At 40.7% G+C, this 19,136-nt stretch overlaps 1 protein-coding gene across 7 annotated transcripts in view; it reads left to right on the forward strand.

The window, feature by feature from the left end:
* SHISAL2A (shisa like 2A) overlaps positions 1 to 19,136 on the forward strand; it is a 59,423-nt gene that overhangs the window by 15,928 nt on the left and 24,359 nt on the right. For 3 of the 7 annotated variants that reach the window (XR_012588596.1, XR_012588594.1, XR_012588597.1), the window contains exons 4-8: positions 4,075 to 4,282; positions 7,791 to 7,883; positions 8,445 to 8,680; positions 9,947 to 10,177; positions 11,814 to 11,927. The gene's annotated coding sequence lies outside the window, so the exon portion shown is untranslated. Of the gene's footprint in view, positions 1 to 4,074; positions 4,582 to 6,893; positions 7,049 to 7,790; positions 7,884 to 8,444; positions 8,681 to 9,946; positions 10,178 to 10,777; positions 10,907 to 11,813; positions 11,928 to 19,136 lie in introns of those variants that run through there. The other 4 variants (XR_012588595.1, XR_012588598.1, XR_012588599.1 and 1 more) reach the window with 3 other exon arrangements.

Raw genomic sequence — 19,136 nt, forward strand, 5'->3', positions numbered from 1 at the left:
ATGAAGTGGCTTGTGGGAGAAAAACACCATGGGAAGACTAAAAAGGATCCCACAGTCAGAAAAGCCGTCTGTAGTGAGAAAATCCAAAAATATCTGTGGCAGGTGTTAAATACTGAGATGAGACCTCAGTATATGTCTGTGAATGTGGCGTTGCTTTCTGAAGGCCACGAATCTCATTTCCACGTGCTTCGGTTTGCCTGCTTTCCACCGGGTTATAGAGGCTAATGTTTATGGAGTGCCCTGAAGTGTAGCTGGCTAACCACTAAGCATTTTTTGTGGATGAATTATCCAATTTTTTTGTTGGCAAAATGAGGCTGGCATTATCATGAAGACTCAAAATACTTGAGACCTCTTTTTGGGCTAAAACCAGGAAACCTATAGCTTGTGAGCCTTTTTGCTTCCAGATGCAGAATGGAGCAGCTGGGAACTTTATGTGAAAATGGAAAGGGAGGGAGGCAAGGATCTTTTTTGAACTTCAACAGATAATCTCGTTAAGTGTTGGTAGAAATTCCAGGTCTCTAATTCTTTTTTGCCCTCTGCTTTTCATGCTGTCTACTTGTTGCAGATTTCATGCCCTCACCTGCTATGGGGAACCACTTTGCAGTACAGTTGGTAAGCCAGAGAGTCCATCAGTGGCTGTAAACCTTTCACTGCTGTGAGAAAGCTACACGTAGCAATTAGATTTGATTTAGTATGCATACTTCCTCTGCCAAATTCACTGGGTTTTAATTAGGAACAGGACCCCCTATGCCCTTGCAACTGATGTAGTTCAGCATACAATTCAAGCTTGTTTGCATGCTCTGTTTCAGCAAGAGGGCAAACACAACTCTTAGCATTAAAAAGGGAAAGGGGAGGACTTAGGCAGCTGGAGGCATTGCTTCTAATTATTAAACAATCAAGTTGCGCACAAGAGAAATCTGACACAAATTTCATGAAGACAAATCATGACAAGTCTAATTTCTCTCTTTGTCAAGGTAATTTTTCTTGTCAGATAAATAGGAACAAGTGGCTGTGACTTACAGGTCTTTATGAAAATGCAGTAGAAGCAAAGTTTTCAGTGTCTCATTCTCAAACACATTTTTGGAGGGAAGGATGTCTGGGTATTCTGTCCCAGTTGAGTAGTAAGAGCTTGGCTGGAGTAAAAAGTATATGTATAAAATTTATGGATGACACCACCCTGGGAAGGGTTGCAAAACTCTGGGGGATAAAACTGCCTTTCAGAATCATCTCAGTGCCCTGGAGAAATGGTCTGAAATCAAAAAGGTGAAATATGATAAAGATAAAAGCAAAGTACTGTACTTAAAAATGAGAAATAAATCCTCAAATATCCCTAAGGGAGGATAACAGACTAAGTGATGTGGGGAAAAACATATCTGGGGATTTACAGTATGCCATAAACAGACTATTGATGTTCTGGGCTCTTCTTTTAGTCTGACATACTAAAGAGGGGAACTGTATATAGGATGTAAGGTAATAATTTGCTCCAGTTAGTGCTGGCAGTACCTCTGTTTCAGTAATGCTTTTAGTTGGTGATACGCTGGAGAAAACTGAGAAAATTATGAAGATTTTGGAACGGCATGACAGGCTTAAGCTGGCGTAAGTCTAGAAAAGAGAAGATGAGTGACAGTGTTCAGTCATGTAAAATAGAGGACAGTGATTATTTTCCATGTCTGTGGCAGGCAGGGTAAGTAATGTGCTGAATTTCGCATTGAAGTAGATCCAGATTTAGTAATATCTTCCAAACTGTAAGGGTAGGAGCAGTACTGCACCAGGCAATAATGCAATTTATGGGGCTTTCTTCCAAGGGCATCTTGAACAGGTTAGACTCACGCTTGTCAAAAGTGTGATAGACGAAGGGTCTCTACAGCCTTAGCATGTTGGGGGTCTGCGTCTTAGCCCCAGGCATCCCTTAGGCCATGCCAGCAGCCCCTGTCATTGTCGCCAGTGGCACAGGATTATATTCTTAATTGATGGCTTCCTTCACATGAAATCAAACTGTTCAGCACCTAAGGCTAATATTGTGCCTTGTTAGAGTCCAGCCTTACTGTGTTGCCATCTATCCGTGCTCCTTCAAAGTGTAACTACAAAGTCGTGTTGTGTTTCATGGGTTTTGGTAGACTGTGCTCAGGTCTGGGAAGAAAAGTCTCAAATTGCTCTGAGTAGAGACAGTTTTGGGTGCTGTGCCTAGTCTGGAGAAAAAGTGATGGCCACAATAGGAACATCTGATCTCCTTTCTAATCTGGTATTTAATCAGAAATGCTGTGTGTGGGGATAGGATAGAATAGAACAGACTGTTTCAGTTGGAAGGGACCTACAACAATCATCTAGTCCAACTGCCTGATCAATTCAGGGCTGACCACAAGCTAAAGAAAACTATTAATGGTATTGTCCAAATGCCTCTTAAATATTGACAGACTTGGAGCATTGACTGCTTCTCTAGGAAGCCTGTTCCAGTGTTTGACCACCCTCTTGGTAAAGAAATGCTTCCTAATGTCCAGTCTAAACCTCCCTTTGTGCAGCTTTTATCCATTCCCACATGTCCTATCACTGGATGCCAGGGAGAAGAGATCAGCACCTCCCTCTCCACGTGCCCTCCTCAGGAAGCTGTAGAGAGCAACGAGGTCGCCCCTCAGCCTCCTTTTCTCCAAACTAAACAAGCCCAAAGTTCTTATCCGCTCCTCATAGGACATTCCTTCCAGCCCTTTCACCAGCTTTGTTGCCCTCTGGACACATTTCGGTATCTTAATATCCTTCTTAAATTGTGGGGCCCAGAACTGCACACAGTACTGAAGGTGAGGCCGCACCAAGGCTTAACAGGTTGCCCAGAGAAGCTGTGGCTGCCCCATCCCTGGAGGGGTTCAAGGCCAGGCTGGATGGGGCTTTGAGCAGCCTGGTCTGGTGGGAGGTGTCCCTGCTCATGGCAGGGGGATTGGAACTAGATGATCTTTAAGGTCCCTTCCAACCCGAACCATTCTGTGATGCTAAATACAGCAGGATAGTCGCCTCTCTTGACCAGCTGGTTATGCTGTATTTAATGCACCCCAGGATGCAATTTGCCCTCTTGGCTGCCAGGGCACACTGCTGACTCATAGTGAGCTGTTGTCAACCAGATGGCAGTACTGCGGGAGGGTACAAATCTAAGTTTGTATGTATGTCTCATATGTTTTGATTTAAGTTGGTCAGGAATATATAACCATCCTCAGAGCCTTACCAGAAGAAAATCTAGAATCTACAAAAATATCACTGATAACTCAGATACGCGTCATTCCTCTCAATGAACCAGAATTGAAGTGATGTTCTTTGCTGGTTAGGATGCTCTTTGCTGCTAGTTGCCATCTGCCATGAAATCCAAGATTTCATGCTTCAGAACTTCTGTCAGTAGCTGAATTAGCTTAGATTTTCTGTCCAGACTTCAGTACATGTCCATTGTTTTTTGCATATAGAGACAAACATCTGCTTCTAAACCCAGCTGTACTAACAACTGTTGTGCTTCACGTTAGAAGCAATCCTGTTTTAATGAGCAGTAGAGTAATTTCTTTGTATAGAAATACTTCAAGTGTAGTTTGAAATATATTTTGGTATCCTTTGGGATTAAAGGCACACATTGTGAGTGTGTCTATCATTAAAAAAAAATGAAACGTGCAGTTTTAATGTAGATATTAGTGGTGCATTTTCCAGGAGGTACTGCATAGAAGTGAATGATCTGTCTTTATCTGCTAAACCATTTTTGTTTTGTTTTAGCACCATTGTGCCTTGACCCTTTATCACGTCCAAGGTGAAATCCTCATTTGCACAGCAGAGCAACAGCAGATCTGCCCATCCACATACATCCCCAGAGGAGGCATTTAGTGTTTCATAGCTGTAGTGATGCCCTTCAGAGGTGTAATTCTTCACATGATAAAGATTAGGAATATAATGAGATGCTTGGAAAGAAGTAATCCCAGTGAAATGGATTGAGCTGTATGGTTTGCTCTGGATTTGTTTGTAGGATCTCCTTAACTCTGCTGTGCAGCAGAGGAAAAAAATATCTTCCCCTGTTCAGTCTAATCCTTAATTGTGTTTGGTATTTTGCAGATACAGAGCTGCATCCTTCACAAGCCCCCACCGAAACAAGCTGTTGACAAAGCCAAGTGGCTTCAACACATTTCCTGAGCCACAAGGATGAACTGTGACTGTGAGCCCCAAGAACCAGACTCACTCTTACAGAGGTGTTTCCTGGCTAATACAGACGCTGTTGATAACCAGAGGCCCATCTGAAGCTGTGCCAGTATTACGTATTTGTGTATGGTTACTGTATTGAGACGTAGAGTATTTTGAGTTGCACATACCGGCTACTGCTGCTCGTCATTTTTGTGCAAATTGTTGTCTTTACCCTGTGCAGTTCCAATGAGATAACACAGTTGTCAAGCAGAGCAGAATTTGGCACACCATGTTGACCGAGCTTTATTTTGAGCTTTCCCTGTGTGCCATCTAATGTTTTGTCTTCATGCCATGAATATGGTTGTCTTTAGCCAAATGTGATTGTTCAGTGCACAAACATGTGAATGCAGTACCTCAATAAAATCTGGCATTTGTGTTGTATTTTTCTTACTTTATCATTTCCCTCCATCTTTGTTTCCTCAGAAGATTCTCACAGATCTTAAAATTAATTTGATGGGAGAATTTTCCAACAAAGTGAAGTTAGTAAAAAGTGGATTTTTGTAGGGAAGTTTTGATTTCAATAGCTGTTTTCATAGGGAACAGTGAACACTGAAATTAATTGAAATAAACATCCACAAATGTTTTGCAGATTCTACATCAAAATATGTTGAAATATTTATTTTGAAGCAAACTTTAAAAATTTTCCAGTAGCATTCCAGGTTGGAGCACTAATTTGTGAGGTGTTGAACTTCCTTCAGGTAACTAAAGAGCCCTAATCTCATGTTTCATTTCCCCAAAAATCTTAGGAACAACCAACATAGTCTTAACTGTCATATTTCAGATTTCAAGTCTTTCAAGCTTTCAGGCTCCAAATTGGGAACATAAATGATAATGAATTTTTTTTTGTCTTTTGAGGGTTCTTTAAGATCAGTCATGAAAAGAATTTCTAAAATATTTAACCATGCTGTTTATGTGAAGGCAGTGGACAGATTATATTTCCCATTTGCACATAAAGCCTAAAATACTTCCCTACCATGTCAGTTTTGTCTCTGGTTATACTTCATCTTTTTAAGACCAGATCCTTGTCTGCTGTTTGGGAGTGACATCTTTCTGCATCATAGTACTTGAAATTCAAAACCCTCCAAGTGCTTCCAATCTAAGCTACTCTTAAGTCACATTACTTGTGTGAAATAATACACCAGTGCCTCTGAAAGAGAGAGTGAATGTGTAGAACTGTTTGCATATATTCTCTCGCTAAACTGGCGTTTGCTACTGTGGACTTGTAGAAAATTAAAACCACAGTGGATGCATGAAGAAAATATTTTCATAACAGTAGAGCATAAACCTGATCTTCCAGTCTCGTAACTTTCTTGATTGGAAGTGTCAAAGAGGTAAAAGGGAAAAAGATTTATGATTTTTGCCATCTGGTTTCCTTTGAGGATCCCAGCCCTGAGATGCACGTTCTGGAAGTGTATGCTTCATTTTAAACCACCGATAGGAGACTTAAAGAACATGGAAAAAAAAAGAGGATTTAAATTATTTCAACTTCATACAAACTTGAACCAGCACTTCTGTAATTTTTAAATTTTAAAGTAATAAAAGATATTCTATTCTATTTTGAATCTTGCAGATAAAAATATCTTTGGTTTTCCTCTCTTGGGCAATTTCTAAGTATTTGGTTCCTCAAGTGAGGAGGTTATTTTTCCCTCAGATATTGGACTTCTTATTTGTTTTGAGTATCTTAAGATGCCAAAGTAACAGAAGAGTAAAACCAGAATGCAAAAAAATGTTTCCAGTTCGCCTACATCCAGTGCCTGTTTATGTTTTCTGGTGCTGTGTTAGGAAAATCCATTTCTTTGCCCTTTTAACGAGTTATTTTGTAATTGAGGGTTTCTAAATGTCACAAAAGAGTACCTCCCACGCTGGTTTGATTAGGGGATTCAGTACGCTGCCCTTAACAGCTTTCAAACATAATGTGCAGTTGCAATAAGGGTGGCTCCCTGTGCTTAATAGACATAATAAGGTTTAATGTACTTGTTAGGCATAGCCCTAATTTTTGCCCTGGGAACATTTTAGGCCTAAGGTGTTTAAATGACCATAGTAAAGCAAACTCAGGGCTGTTCTGCTACCATCAGCCATACAGAAGCTAATAAAACTCCCAGGAAGTTGCTAAGAGCGTTTTTTATTGTTTTTCAAAGTTGAGGAATTTTTCTAATCGTAAGGGCAAAATAAAAATGGGAGAAGAATTGTGTAATTGTGTGCAATAGGCCTCACGGGCTGTGGGGTATGGAAAGTGAGCTTTGAGTCTGTACGTTTACAGATACCAGCAGAGCAGGACAAGCAGCAGCCCCTGCTGGTTTCACTGGGACCAGGCTGGCTGGGTCCCACTGGTAGTTCTGGGACTGACTGTGCCTTTCTTTGGAGTCACGTTGGCAGAAGTGGCAGCTCACCCCAAAGTGGCCTGCCTTTCTCATCCCTACCGTTCTCTAGATATTTCAGTATTAATAACTGGCTATTCACTTGTAATCTTTAATCTGACTCTGGGTCTAAGTAGAAAATAGCAAATGAATGGTCCCACAACATCAATCAAGTCCCTAATGACTTTCATAATTAATCACCTTATTTAAGTATAATTTCTGAAAGCTTTGGCCTTTGCAATTTCTAAATTATGGAAGAAAGACCAAAGAAAATTCACAGTTTTACTGAATGAAAATAATGTCTCTTAATTGTTTCCCTAACATGACAAATGCAAGAGATCCTCAAGATTGTTCCATCCTTCAAGTTTTGGAAAACACGAGTCAGGAAAAGCATAAAGATTCAGCTACTTCCTAGGAATACAAATGAGAAACTTTTAAGTTTTCATCCGTTAGCTTGAAGCTCACAGAAATCCTGTCTCTCTTAATTTGAGGTAAGAAATTTAATATTTTGATTAATAGATGTAGAAGTGATTATACCTATAAGGTCAGAGGAGTGGTCAATTAGTAGGTGTCTATGGAAGATCTGCTTTTTCTTTTCTTAGCCATGTGTTTAGAAGTTTATAAAGTTGAGAAAACAATACAAATAGACTTCACATTTTAACAGATATTGAATGGTTGGATAAAGATCCATTAATACACTGCATTAAAAGCAGAGGATGAGAGAATTCTGCAATGGACAAGTTTTTGGAAAGTCAGTTCCACAGCCATATGAAGTTATTTCTGGTTCAAAAAAGAGATCTCTGCTACACTGAGAAATTGAAAAAAATTGAAAACCTGATCTGAACAACTGTCAACACCAGGGTCTGTCTGAGTTCCCAACCACCATTTATTTCTGGAGTAGATCTTTGGAAACGGGGTGCTGGTTTCTAGTGGTCAACACGATTATTGCACTTAGCTTCCCTTTTCTGTCATTCTGTTGATCCTTTGTGACTGCAAGAGTCTGTGGTCTACAGGTAGAGATAATTGGTTCATATATATATGTGTGTGTGTCTGTATAGCACATTTGTATAAAACGCCTTTGTATGGGAAGAATCTATCCATGTATCTGTGAGTCCATAAGTCTCTGACCAATGTACTAAAATTTACATTTTAGTTACATTATACACTTGCTACTTAAAAACATTTTTAGTCTTCTCCATTATTCCCATTCCTTTTCCAATCCGCATCCTTTAGAAAAACTGTTGAAGAGCCTCGCTTTATATACAGAAGAGTACATTTCGATGGCAACAGCAACACAAAGTGTCGGAACTGATTAGTGGAAACAGCGTAAGTACAAAGAGCTGCATATAAGCACCTTTTTTGCAGCTGACGTTTCAGGATACTCTAGCTGAAGAGTATCTTATGAAAGCACAGCTTCCCTTTCCCCCTTGCTAAAAAGAAGCTGGTGGCAATAGGGTGCGTGTGACCACTTTTGATGTTAAGGACCATGATTTTTTCTCTGCTCCATCAACTGTTCTGAGCATTACACCAGCTGGGCCAAGCAGTGTCACTTAGAGGTTTGGGGAGAAAATGGGTGGTTCAGGCTTCTGTTGGCCGTGGATGGACTCCTGCACAGGGGCATGGAGGTGTTGATGGGTCATCCTCCTGAGCCCTCATTCAGGCAAAGTCTGTATCAATTCCATAAGGGTGTGCAGAAGCAAGAGCCAGGGTTTGCCCCTGGAATTAGAAGGAAGCGGCAGGGTAGAGCAGACAGCTGGCTGGTGAATATTATATGTTGTCAATTCTCATGTTTACTGTGATAATCCGGATTCCACAGATAACATTGTGCAGTGACGCAGTCCTTTGCAATTATCTCTGCCCCTGTCTTCTCCCTCTTCTTTCACACAGTGTGTAGCAGATGGAAACCCTTCCGATGTTCATGTAAGGTCAAGAGAGTACCAAAATGGCTCTACAGATGGCTTTCAAATAGCCATGGGACTGGACTCCATCTGAGAAACCTTGTGGAAACAAGGCCCTGGGTCAGAACTGTCACTGCCCAAAATTGTGACTTACCCCAGGGAGAAGAGCGAGATATTACTCTTGTTCCTGATGAATGACTACTTGGTTCTGCAAACAAATATAAGGTAAGTACCTTTCTCATAATGAATGCACTGCAAAATGGAATCAGTATTTTTTCCTAAATGCATCAACCACAGAAATTTCAGTAAATTGAGTCTGCTCTTTTTACAATGCTGAATCAAAATGTCAAACCAGCACAACTCAATTATAGGAGAGGAAATAAAGCAACATGCTGAATACCAGCAAGTTATTTATGAAATACTTCAAATTGCCGATGCCATAACTACCTGTGGAAAATGAGAACGGACAAGGGCATAGATTCAGCTGTGGGAAGATTGACTCAGAGCCTCTTGTTTGCAAAGTTTTAGAATTCAGTTTTTCACTCCATAGGAGCTTTATAGACTGGTTGCACCCTTCAGTCTGTTACTGGTTTTGCTAAAAAGATTTTTAGGGGCAAAGAAGTGAGAGGAAGAAAGAATCAGAATTAATGCATTTGGATTTTAAAAAAGGTAAAGGAACTTGTTATTTTGTCAATGCAATATTGATTTGCATTTTGCCATTCTTAAAAAAGATCAGTCACCCCAAAATCCTTTCTACAGAGGAGACAGTATTGCAGTTGAATAACTTTTCTTTGCATTTTTAAGCAGAGAGAAGATGCTGAGAGATAAGGTGCAGTGACTTTAATGTCACATGAGGTTGTACCTGAGTGCTTCATATTGAATTAAAAGCCAGATATTTCCAGTTAGATAAATAGCTTTGTTTATGACAAAGGCAACAAATTCAGAATCTCTCCACAACTAATGGGAGACATTAAGTAACTCCAAGACATAGATGTAGTATTCATGCAATACATTGTTTTTAAATGTAATAATAACAGTTTGAGCCACCGTTGGGAAATCAATGACTAGTTATTGGCTCTAATGACTACATGTACAGATCACCTCTGAGTAATATGATTCTTCTAAAGGTCAAGTTATTTGATCCTGTAATTTGTGAATATTTTTTATTTTCTCCATTGCCATGGGAAGGCAGGGGCTGGGAAAGCAAAGGTCATGAGGTCTGGTTAAATCTTTGGAAGAGCTGGGTAAAGTAGTACATGTGTCCTGCAGACGCTTACCTCTGCACCTGAGGTTGAACGTACTGAGGCTGAGCACAGACTGGTGGTAAAACCGGTACAACAATATTGTGGCAGGACTGTGATTTTAAAGATATATATACTATCATGATATATCCATATCATGATACTAATGTCATGCTCCATTTGGGGCTGTTGATGTGGTTTGCCTTGGTCTTGCTGCTTTGGCTTTCATTCTTTCCTCTTCTCTCCCCAGGGCTGTACTGGTGCCCCATATGGCACCTCCACCCCAGCAGGAGAAGGGCTGGAGGCAAACAACGCTTTCCTTCTCTTCCCCATCACATCTTCCCCCATCACATCACATCTGCAAAGCAGCAGAGCAGAATTGTCTGCCTCATCCACAGCTGTTGGGTCTCAGGAGAGATGTGCGCTCAAAAAGGGAATCCCGTATGCTAAAAAGTAGCTCTGCAAGACGGAGAAGGTCCCAGTAAGTGCAGTGTCCCCCTGTGATAAGCTTTGGCGTTTATCATGGGTGATCCCAGGCCTCCAGTGGGATTGGCTAGGAAGAAAGAAGCAAAATAAGAAAGAAATCTACAGTGCTCTGAATTTCTACTGACATCTTCTTCAAAAGGTGTAATAGTGCTGCAGAATGTGGGAGCAGTGTAACAGTTGTTTGATACCCGCATCAATGAAAAATTCAGCCCAGTCGACCTGTCCACCATTCTGAGTGTGACAACCACAGGCCATGGCTGTGTTGATGACAATGGTGTGAGTCTGGCGGATGCACAGATGGAAAGGAAATGCCTGGTTTTGCGCTAGAACTGAGGGGAATAGATGTAACCACTACCAGGAGTACCCAGTTCTTATCCCACAGGAGCCAGACCATGAACTCAGCCCCTGTCAAGATAAGACCCACCCAAACTACTTTCTGGCAGCTCTTGAGTTTCAGTCGTGTCCTGGCAACATTTTCTCATTTTGGTTATACAGAGGAAAAATGTCAGAATTCACTCAGTGTGATTTTATAGCAGACAGAGTTTGTAAAATATGGTCTCTAATGTGTTAAGTGATTTCACTTTTCATTGACTAGATGGAGACCTGAGAGCACTCAGCCCTTTCCAGGATGGAGATCTAAAGAGCAGTCAGCATGAAGTAGTATGCTACCTCCTGCATAGCATTGTCTGTACTTAAGCTGCATTCATGCTGAGAAAATGTGGAGGTAATGCACCTAAGCCAACACATTAGGGATGTTCATTTTCTGTAAGAGACAAAAATGGCATGCACAAATTTCATTTGTCATCTCATTTCTTTCCAGGTAAGAAATCTGAGAGTTCAGTCTGAGAATGTGAAAACTTAATTCCTAAACTCCCCACCATATTTAATTGTCTAACATGCGATTTATTTTATCTGATGCAGAGTAAGTGCTCTTAATGCAGACCGAAGCATGTCTGTCCCTTTCAATAGCTGCAAACCTGGGACTGGAATAAATTGTTACTGTACACCCAATCCACTCTCAAAGCTTAACCTTCCACCTATGAGTAGTTAAACTACCACTTCAGATACAGAAGCCTTTCCCTCTCAGATGTGGATATGAATCCCAAACCTGCAGCACAGCCCTACCTCCAGTGTTAAGGCAATAAGTAGAAAGGATGAGACTATGAGGAAAATAAGTAGCTATAAAACTTCAAGTGACCAGGAGTCTGAGTGGTGTGACCTAGTGTTTGGCCAACTCAGATACACATGCTGCCTTGGCAGACCTTGGAGCTTGGAAGAATGAAGATATTTGGAAATGCATCCAGCCAGGAATAGCTTATAGAGAGGGAAAATGCTGGTACCTTGTATGTGGTAGATGATCACGGACTATTTTCAGATGTATTAACTGCATTTTTTGAAGATGGAGTGATCAGATCACTTGGGAGGCGGAGGGAGTCTAGGTCACTAATGGGAAAGTAGTGTGAAAGTTTGGATTAATTACTGACAGCAGTTTGGCCTGGGTGGGGGGAGGGAGGTGAAAGGAAGGGGCTGGCATTCGGGGACTGCAGGGGAAATCTCTAATTCTTACACCCTCTTCCCCTCTCATGAGAAGTGATTCACCATTGTCTCTTACTGTTCTTTCTTCTGTGTAGGGATTTAAAGTACCCAGTCAGTATGGAAAATACCTCTTACATAGATGTTATCTGCTCTGTGGAGAAAACCCAAAAATATCATAAAGTTTCAGCAAGTCTATGTCAGCCTTAATGGTGAGTAACATGCAAGTTATTTCCTTCAAGTTTTCATGAGTTTTTGGGTTTGAATTTTTGGCTCCGACTCTTCACTTTGCTGCTGATTAGCGTGTTAATGGGTGGCAGTTGGAGTAAAGATCCCTCCAATATGTCACAACTGGAGAGCTTGTGCCACTTGAGGAAAATAATGTTCCTTGCAGGTTATATTTCATATTTATCAGCTTGGCAACAGTAAGTGGTATGAGGAGCTGAAGAGTCCTCAGTGGTAGCAGTGACATTTCAATAAAGTAATTTTCTAACTTATTCAGAAGACCACAATATCTTAAATAATAAAAAAAGAAGTGGTAAGGTGGCTGCACTGAGCAGTTGCTCTGTACTCCGTAGTGTTAGACAGGGGATGTGGAATAATACTTCAACTCACCAGATAACTGTTAATTATGAGCCAGCCAAAAATAAAACCGTCACAAAACATGATGCTTTCTGCAGCTTCTTGCGTGACTTTTTGGAATAGCATGAGGAAGCATAAAATATCCCAGGACAGAGTATAATGAAAGTGCAGAACTTTGTTTCAGTGATATAACGGGACTAAATTAAATCTGGAAGTTATGCTTGGGGAATTCAAACACCCATAGAGGGACTTCACTGGCAGATCATTGGGCTGTATGTGAACAGTGCTCAGCATCCATTGCTAATCCCACACAGTAACATAGGGGAAAAGGAGAAGGGAAACAGAGCAGCGGCAAGCATGCACAGTAGGAAAGGATGGAGTTAAAAGGACTCTTTCTACAGCATATATCAGATAATAGAAAGCCTGTGGAAGGCATTGGTCTGTCTGATCATTTACACCAGGGATAAAATCTGTAAAATTGTGTTGATATGTCCTGTCAAGGACACTGGTCAATAGACAGCCAGGTCCGGATTTATCATAATCTGCAAAAAATTCTGTGGTTCAGGCTCGTTTGGGACAAAGTTGTGAGGTGCAATGTCAGGGGTACACCATCTGTTTTCTTGCGCTATTTGAAGAGCACGTAAAGAAAGAGGAAAAAAAGGACTAGGTGAAACAAAAAGATTCTCCACCCAGGGCTTATTGATCCAGAGGGGATGCAGATGTGCCATCATAGCAAAAGAATTCAGTGCAGGTTGCTTTATGTTATCCTTCTGCATCTGCCAAAGCTCACGCTATCGTACTCAGCAATGCTTGCATGGCAGTCACCCTTGTGACTTGCTTTTCATGGCAGATCACACGACAGCATGACACATTGTCAAGTGTTCACATCCAAATGTTCACACACTTCTATACTTTTTCTAGTGTCTAACGTGGCAACAGAAATGCGAGAAAAAGATTTTTGGGAAAGTTATTTTCAGCCTTACAGATTTCAAATTCTTCCTTGTTTCTGCCTCAGGAGGGAATAGTGTTTGCGTAGATTTCAAGTCTCACAGCATAAAATGATTCAGGGAAAAGTACTTGGAGTTTTGGCTTCTGGCTCATACCTCTCCTAACATTTACACTTTTCCAATTTGTTCTTCTCTTTCAGGAACACTATGTTCAGTACCTAAAACTCTAGGGTTTAAGTGGAAAATGTTAGACTAATCCCTAGTAATTTTCAGAATCTAAGCTCTTCTGAGTTTTTTTAAGGTTTTTAAGGTGAAACCAGTTTGGAATGTGAATATTTTAATTTTAATTAATATTTTAACAAATTTTTGGGAAACACGTAGGCTTTCCAGTTTAATGATTAGGAAGAATATGATCTCACAGTATCAAAGACACACAACAGCCTTTTATAGAACAAGTTTTTAGGAGGCAGGAATGCTGCACGTGCTTAGGAAAGGAACTGGAAGGGAACACCCAGAAGCACACATTTCTCTGGCAGTTAAGGAAAAAACTTAAAATACTGTTTAGCATAAATAGAGCCTGAGAATTAGATGAGTGCTTATCCATTATTTTGTGCTAATGAGGAGTATAAGTTTAAAAAGAATAGTATCTCTTAATAAAGCAAAAGTATCATTACAGTCATTGTTTCTTATTTTAGCATAAGGAAATACAGTAGTTTCATGGTGCAACTATATTATTGGAAGTAATTTAAATGTTCTTTTTTCTCTATAGAACGTAATTAATACATGTCAAATATACCAAGAATGTTGTTGGATCCTGTACTAATTTCATTTTCAAAACAGAAGAACTTTTGACATAGAAACCTTGAAACCCTGAGTAGCCACTAGCTCCCAGTCTTAGCAGTTTTGCAGAATATTGCTTGTTTACATTGAAGTGATAACTTCTCATCTCATGGTTTCTGCTGTGACTGCAGTTCCCAGGAGCTCTGAACATCATATTCTAAAGCCTGAGAATGCCCTTAGACAGGCCTATAAGCCTTTCTTAGACTTCTGCTGTCTGTATTGATTCTGTGCCCTTTCCCACACTTCAAAATCCTTTGCTCCATAAGGAGATGCTGAGCTTCATGGCTAATGGAAGTGCACAAGCCTCTCAGTGTGGAAAAAGAGCCCCAGCAGCACATGGCAGCTTGATACAATAGCTGTGGATGGGTAGTAAAGAAGAAAAGTACCCACGAGATGCATGTAGCTGGTATGTAACCAGGAACTTGACTGGACAGAGGGTTAGAGATGGTACGATGTGGGATTCAGGTAAATTCAGACTTTTGTGATATTGCTATTACAGTAGAAGGCATCTGGCTTTTCCTGGGGATTGCTTCTGCTTACTGCTTTGAGCTGCTTTGAGGGGAGGCAATTGATCTTCAGCTGCCCATGGCCCATAGCTGCAGGTTCCACCTTGTGTCTGTTGACTCCCTTTCTGCAGCGTACCTGCATCCCTGGCAGATGGTGTTTGTGAAGCTGAACAACTGGGGAATGATCAATAAGCAGGTCACTAGTACCAGAGATCAGGCAAAGCGGTGTAGTCAGAGAGAGCTGCTTGTCCCCAGACAGCAGCAGCACGCTCCAGCCACCCACAGCTTTGCTGCCTAGTGCGACAAGTGGAGAATTGAACCCTCACTGAATACATTCAGGTATTTTTCTCTTCTGTGTGCTGGGGCTGAACAAAATATTTAAGGACTACCAGGCAAGCATCACATGCCCCAGCCAAATTAATTTCCTTCTTTTTCCACTGCATTTTTCAGCAGCAAAAAGTAATGAGAAATACTGCTGGTATTTTCGACTACATCTATTCAGTCTTCCAGAACCGAATGGTTTACCTGGATGCTAGAGTACCAGAGCAAAAGCCTCCTCAGCCGTTAGTGCCCTGCGACCACCTACATTGGACTTCTGCTTCCATTGGGAGCTCCTGTAATATCTGTCAAACATGTTTAGAGTCTGTGTTTAAACTCCTAGGAAAATACACACTTGACTCTCTCTTGGACGATGCTGCGTGGCCCTGAGCCTCCCACTCTTCATTTGTGATTCAAGAGGGCTTTTGTCAGGTCACAGCTGTAAGCAGAAGGGGCCTGATGCTGCCCTCATATGCACAGGTGTAAGCTGGCCTTGGTTCTTTCAGAGCCCCTGGTATGCATGGCTCTAAACAATGTCAAAATTAAGCCTTGAGTCTTAAATAAATATTGTGATCCTTCTGAATTAGTCATTTTTCTGTCTTCTATGCCTTATTTTCTCAAACAACTCTTAGTAAATATTTAATTATTTGCACCGTCGGGACAGAATGTCCACTCTGTTGTGCTTGGTGCTACATAGTATCTTGCCCCATACTCTTTTCCCCAGCCCTTCCAGCATGTTAAAAGAGTAGACAGAGGAAGAACTGGGGTTTTTTTTATAGATCCACTGAGTTTGGATTTGGGGGCGAGAGGGAAAAAGGAGTTATCTCAAGTACTTTTATACAAAGGAAAATATTTTTGTCACCAATGCTCGATGCATCTACCACTTTTGAAGTACCAGAGTCCCATAATTTACAGGAAATGTAGAATTGCAGTAGTAATCTTTTAATTCAGAACTTCCTATTCATCCAAGGACATCCTAAGTACCTACTTGAAACTCAAAAGTCCTTAGTGATACATGTGAACATACAGAAGGAGAGGTCCACTGGGACACCTGCAGTATGTAGGTGTTTCAGTGCAATTGACTTTGGTGACATTAGCACCTAGATGCCTTGAGACACTCTTAGATGTTTACCTGTGTCCTTTTTTCTCAAACGCTTCTTCAAAAACTCATCTCTCTCAGTGATGGGATGGTGGGAAATCAGGGCAAGATAAAGCTCCTCTAGTGGCTTGAAAAATGGGATATGAACACTTTTAAAAGGTACTTTGATTGTTCTTCTGTGCCCCAGTCTCCACATTTCTGAACAGGAGTGAGTGATCCTACATATGCTGTAGAGGTAATGCTTAGTAGTCAAGTACGGTCTGTTCCAAAGTGCTTTGCTCCTGAACCCAGTCATGGTTGCTAAGTGACAACAATCTAATTGTCTCTCATAAATTTGACTAAGCCAAGCATTTAAAAGCAAGAAAGTGAAGTGCTAAGGACAATGCAGCTCTCCTGCTGTCCACATAACAAACTAGGTTTGGTACTAATCTGTTTTCTAGAGCAGACAAAGGTATTTGTTTGCTGTTCTTCTCCAGTAACTTTATTATTCCCAAGAGTATTCTAGAGAATTACATTAATTGCTATGGTAATCATAACAGGAAGCAATTACTTTCAGCAAATAACAATTACTTCACCTTACCAAATTTGTTTGTGACCACACCTGGCCTTATCCCAGATTTATAACAAATATCTTTCTGGAAACTACAAAAGAACAGATATTGCTTGCTCTTTGGTGGGGAGGTCTTGCAAATCAGCATGCTATGGCCTTTTCCCCTGCCAAACCCCAAGGACATAAACAGGTACTTAAAAATCTCATCATTTTTGTAAACATCTCATTCTATTGTCAGGGGTGGCTTAGGACTGCTTTTTATTTGTGATTGGTAGCTTGGTGTAGACAAAAATGCAAAATACCAGGACCTGGGAAAAGGCTTGATTCCATGTAAAAACTGGGACTGGCTTGGTTTTGCTTGAGATAGTCCACTATGTTGCTGTTACATTCGTGTCTAAGGACTTTAAAGAAGGTACCTATGTGAATATAGATTTAGGAGAAAATCTTAGTAGAAAATATTACAGGGCAAAACTGCTGTGTTAATATATGATTCTTCCTGTGCAAATCGATCAAATACTGTGGCATTAACAGTACTAAAATGTTACAGAATGCCTCACAGAGACATGAAACGATGTCTAAAGATCAAATTTTTTAAGTTAATACCATGTATAATAGCTTTCCCCTGTGTTCCTTTTGTTTTTTAAGCAAGACTTGTATTTTATCCGGTACTGCTTGATAAACTGCCTTTTTTTAATCCACTATGCCTGACCTAGATTGAGAATTTTCCTTGATAAACAATTACAACCGTGTTTGGCTATTCACAGCGCTATTCCTCAGCATCTCTAATACTCATTACACCTGGCTGAATGAGAAATCCCCAAACTACTGATTGCTAAGGTGCTGTGCTGTTCACATAAGTAAACCAGAAAACATTTTGTCCTTGTTTTGTACTAGGGAAGATGGATGGCATTTTCTGCTCTGTTTGTGCTCTCCAGTGCAAGACCAGAACTGGAAAATACCCAGGGGTACCGCTAGCAAGGGATGCTGTCCTCTAGTCAGGATGAAGCTGTAGATGGAGGATCGATAAGAATTGATGCCCTGTTTCTCACCGAGCTTCCACGTTCGGAAGTGTTCTTCGGGGACTCCAGAGAAGTACAATCCATAGCTGGAGGATGGAGTCAGGGCAGCAGGCTAAGAGAAAATGACAGGGAGCTCCCACTGAGTTGGCTCACTAAAACCTTCCACATGTACTTGGTAGCCCAGGTTCGGTTTGCCATGACACAAGTACATCCCAGATTCAAAAGCTGTGTTTCATCCCTGTGGCAACTGTATTTTCTCTGGAGAAAGAGCTCTACAGTGTTAAATAATGTTGATGTTTTTCACTGCTACTTATGTCTAATACAATGATTTATGGTCCTGGGCCTGGTAGCCAGACCAAGTACATTCCCCGTGGGTTGCTGGCTGAGAACATTTGCTGAGCCCTGAACAGCACAAACAGAGTATTACGGCCAGATTTGCTTTTAATCTCTGCATTGCTCTACGTGCCAGCAATTTGGAGGAATAACTGACATTACCTTGATATCTAATGGTCTGCCTACACATTTTTTATAAGCAGACATGATCTCACTCTGTGCTTGCTGGGAAAGTACCATCTCCAAACAATGTGTTAGCAAAGCCCTGACTCTGTGCTGATATCTGCATTTGCGCAGCTTCAGGACTGTGCTATCACAGCCGTATGGCTCACAGCCTGCCTGAAACACAGGCTGGGAGACATGAAAAGAGAGCTAGAGAAGAGAAAAGAAAGATGGACGAGTCTTAACAAAGTCGAAGTGAGGTTTATGAAACAGCCTGTAGCCTACTTCTCCACCAAACCATGTGAATTAAGCACTTTGCTGCATCTCTAGATACACAAATGTAATTAAAATCTTGCTTAATGTGAATTAATGTGATTGGAGTCAGAATTCATCTTGCTAGGTGATTTCTTTAAATGAAATATAACCTGATTATACATACCAATTATCAGAGAAACTGTATCATAACTCTCTCAGCACAATTCCAGAATACGATCCTAATTGGTGTTTTGGACAGTACAATGCTGCAAGTTTGGGCACCATGTGATTTTTAAGTGATACAAAAAGCGTGTGAACTGCCATTGTACGCATGTTGTTTTCCAATACCCATTTTTCAAATAGCAGGTCAGTTTTCCAGTTTGGTTTATGTGGCTCAGAAGAGTAAAGGATGAAAATAAAACAGCTTTTCCAACAAAGCCATGTAATTAAAACCTGACACTCAGCCACTAGAGAATTCCCCAGTGGCCAAATGAAAACTGAAGAGTGTTGAGGGATATTAGTGATGTGCTAAGTCATATCCGGCTCCCAAATTAGATACAATCAGAATTAGTTGAGGAAAAGAAAAAATACTTCATTCCATTCAAATTTTAAAAGATACTGCATTATTAGAGTGAGGTAAATTCATGGGGAATGTGAAGGACAGCTGGGAATGTGAATTAATTAATAATGTAGATCATGAAAAACAAAGCGTTCAACAAAATTGTAGGAATGTGGGTTTTTTTCCCTCTTCCCAGACAATTAACAAACCAGATCATCTCTGCATTTTACCACTGCTAAAAAAAGCTGATG

The sequence above is a fragment of the Larus michahellis genome, chromosome 8 (assembly GCF_964199755.1).
Source record: "Larus michahellis chromosome 8, bLarMic1.1, whole genome shotgun sequence".
Classification (NCBI taxonomy): Eukaryota; Metazoa; Chordata; class Aves; order Charadriiformes; family Laridae; genus Larus; species Larus michahellis.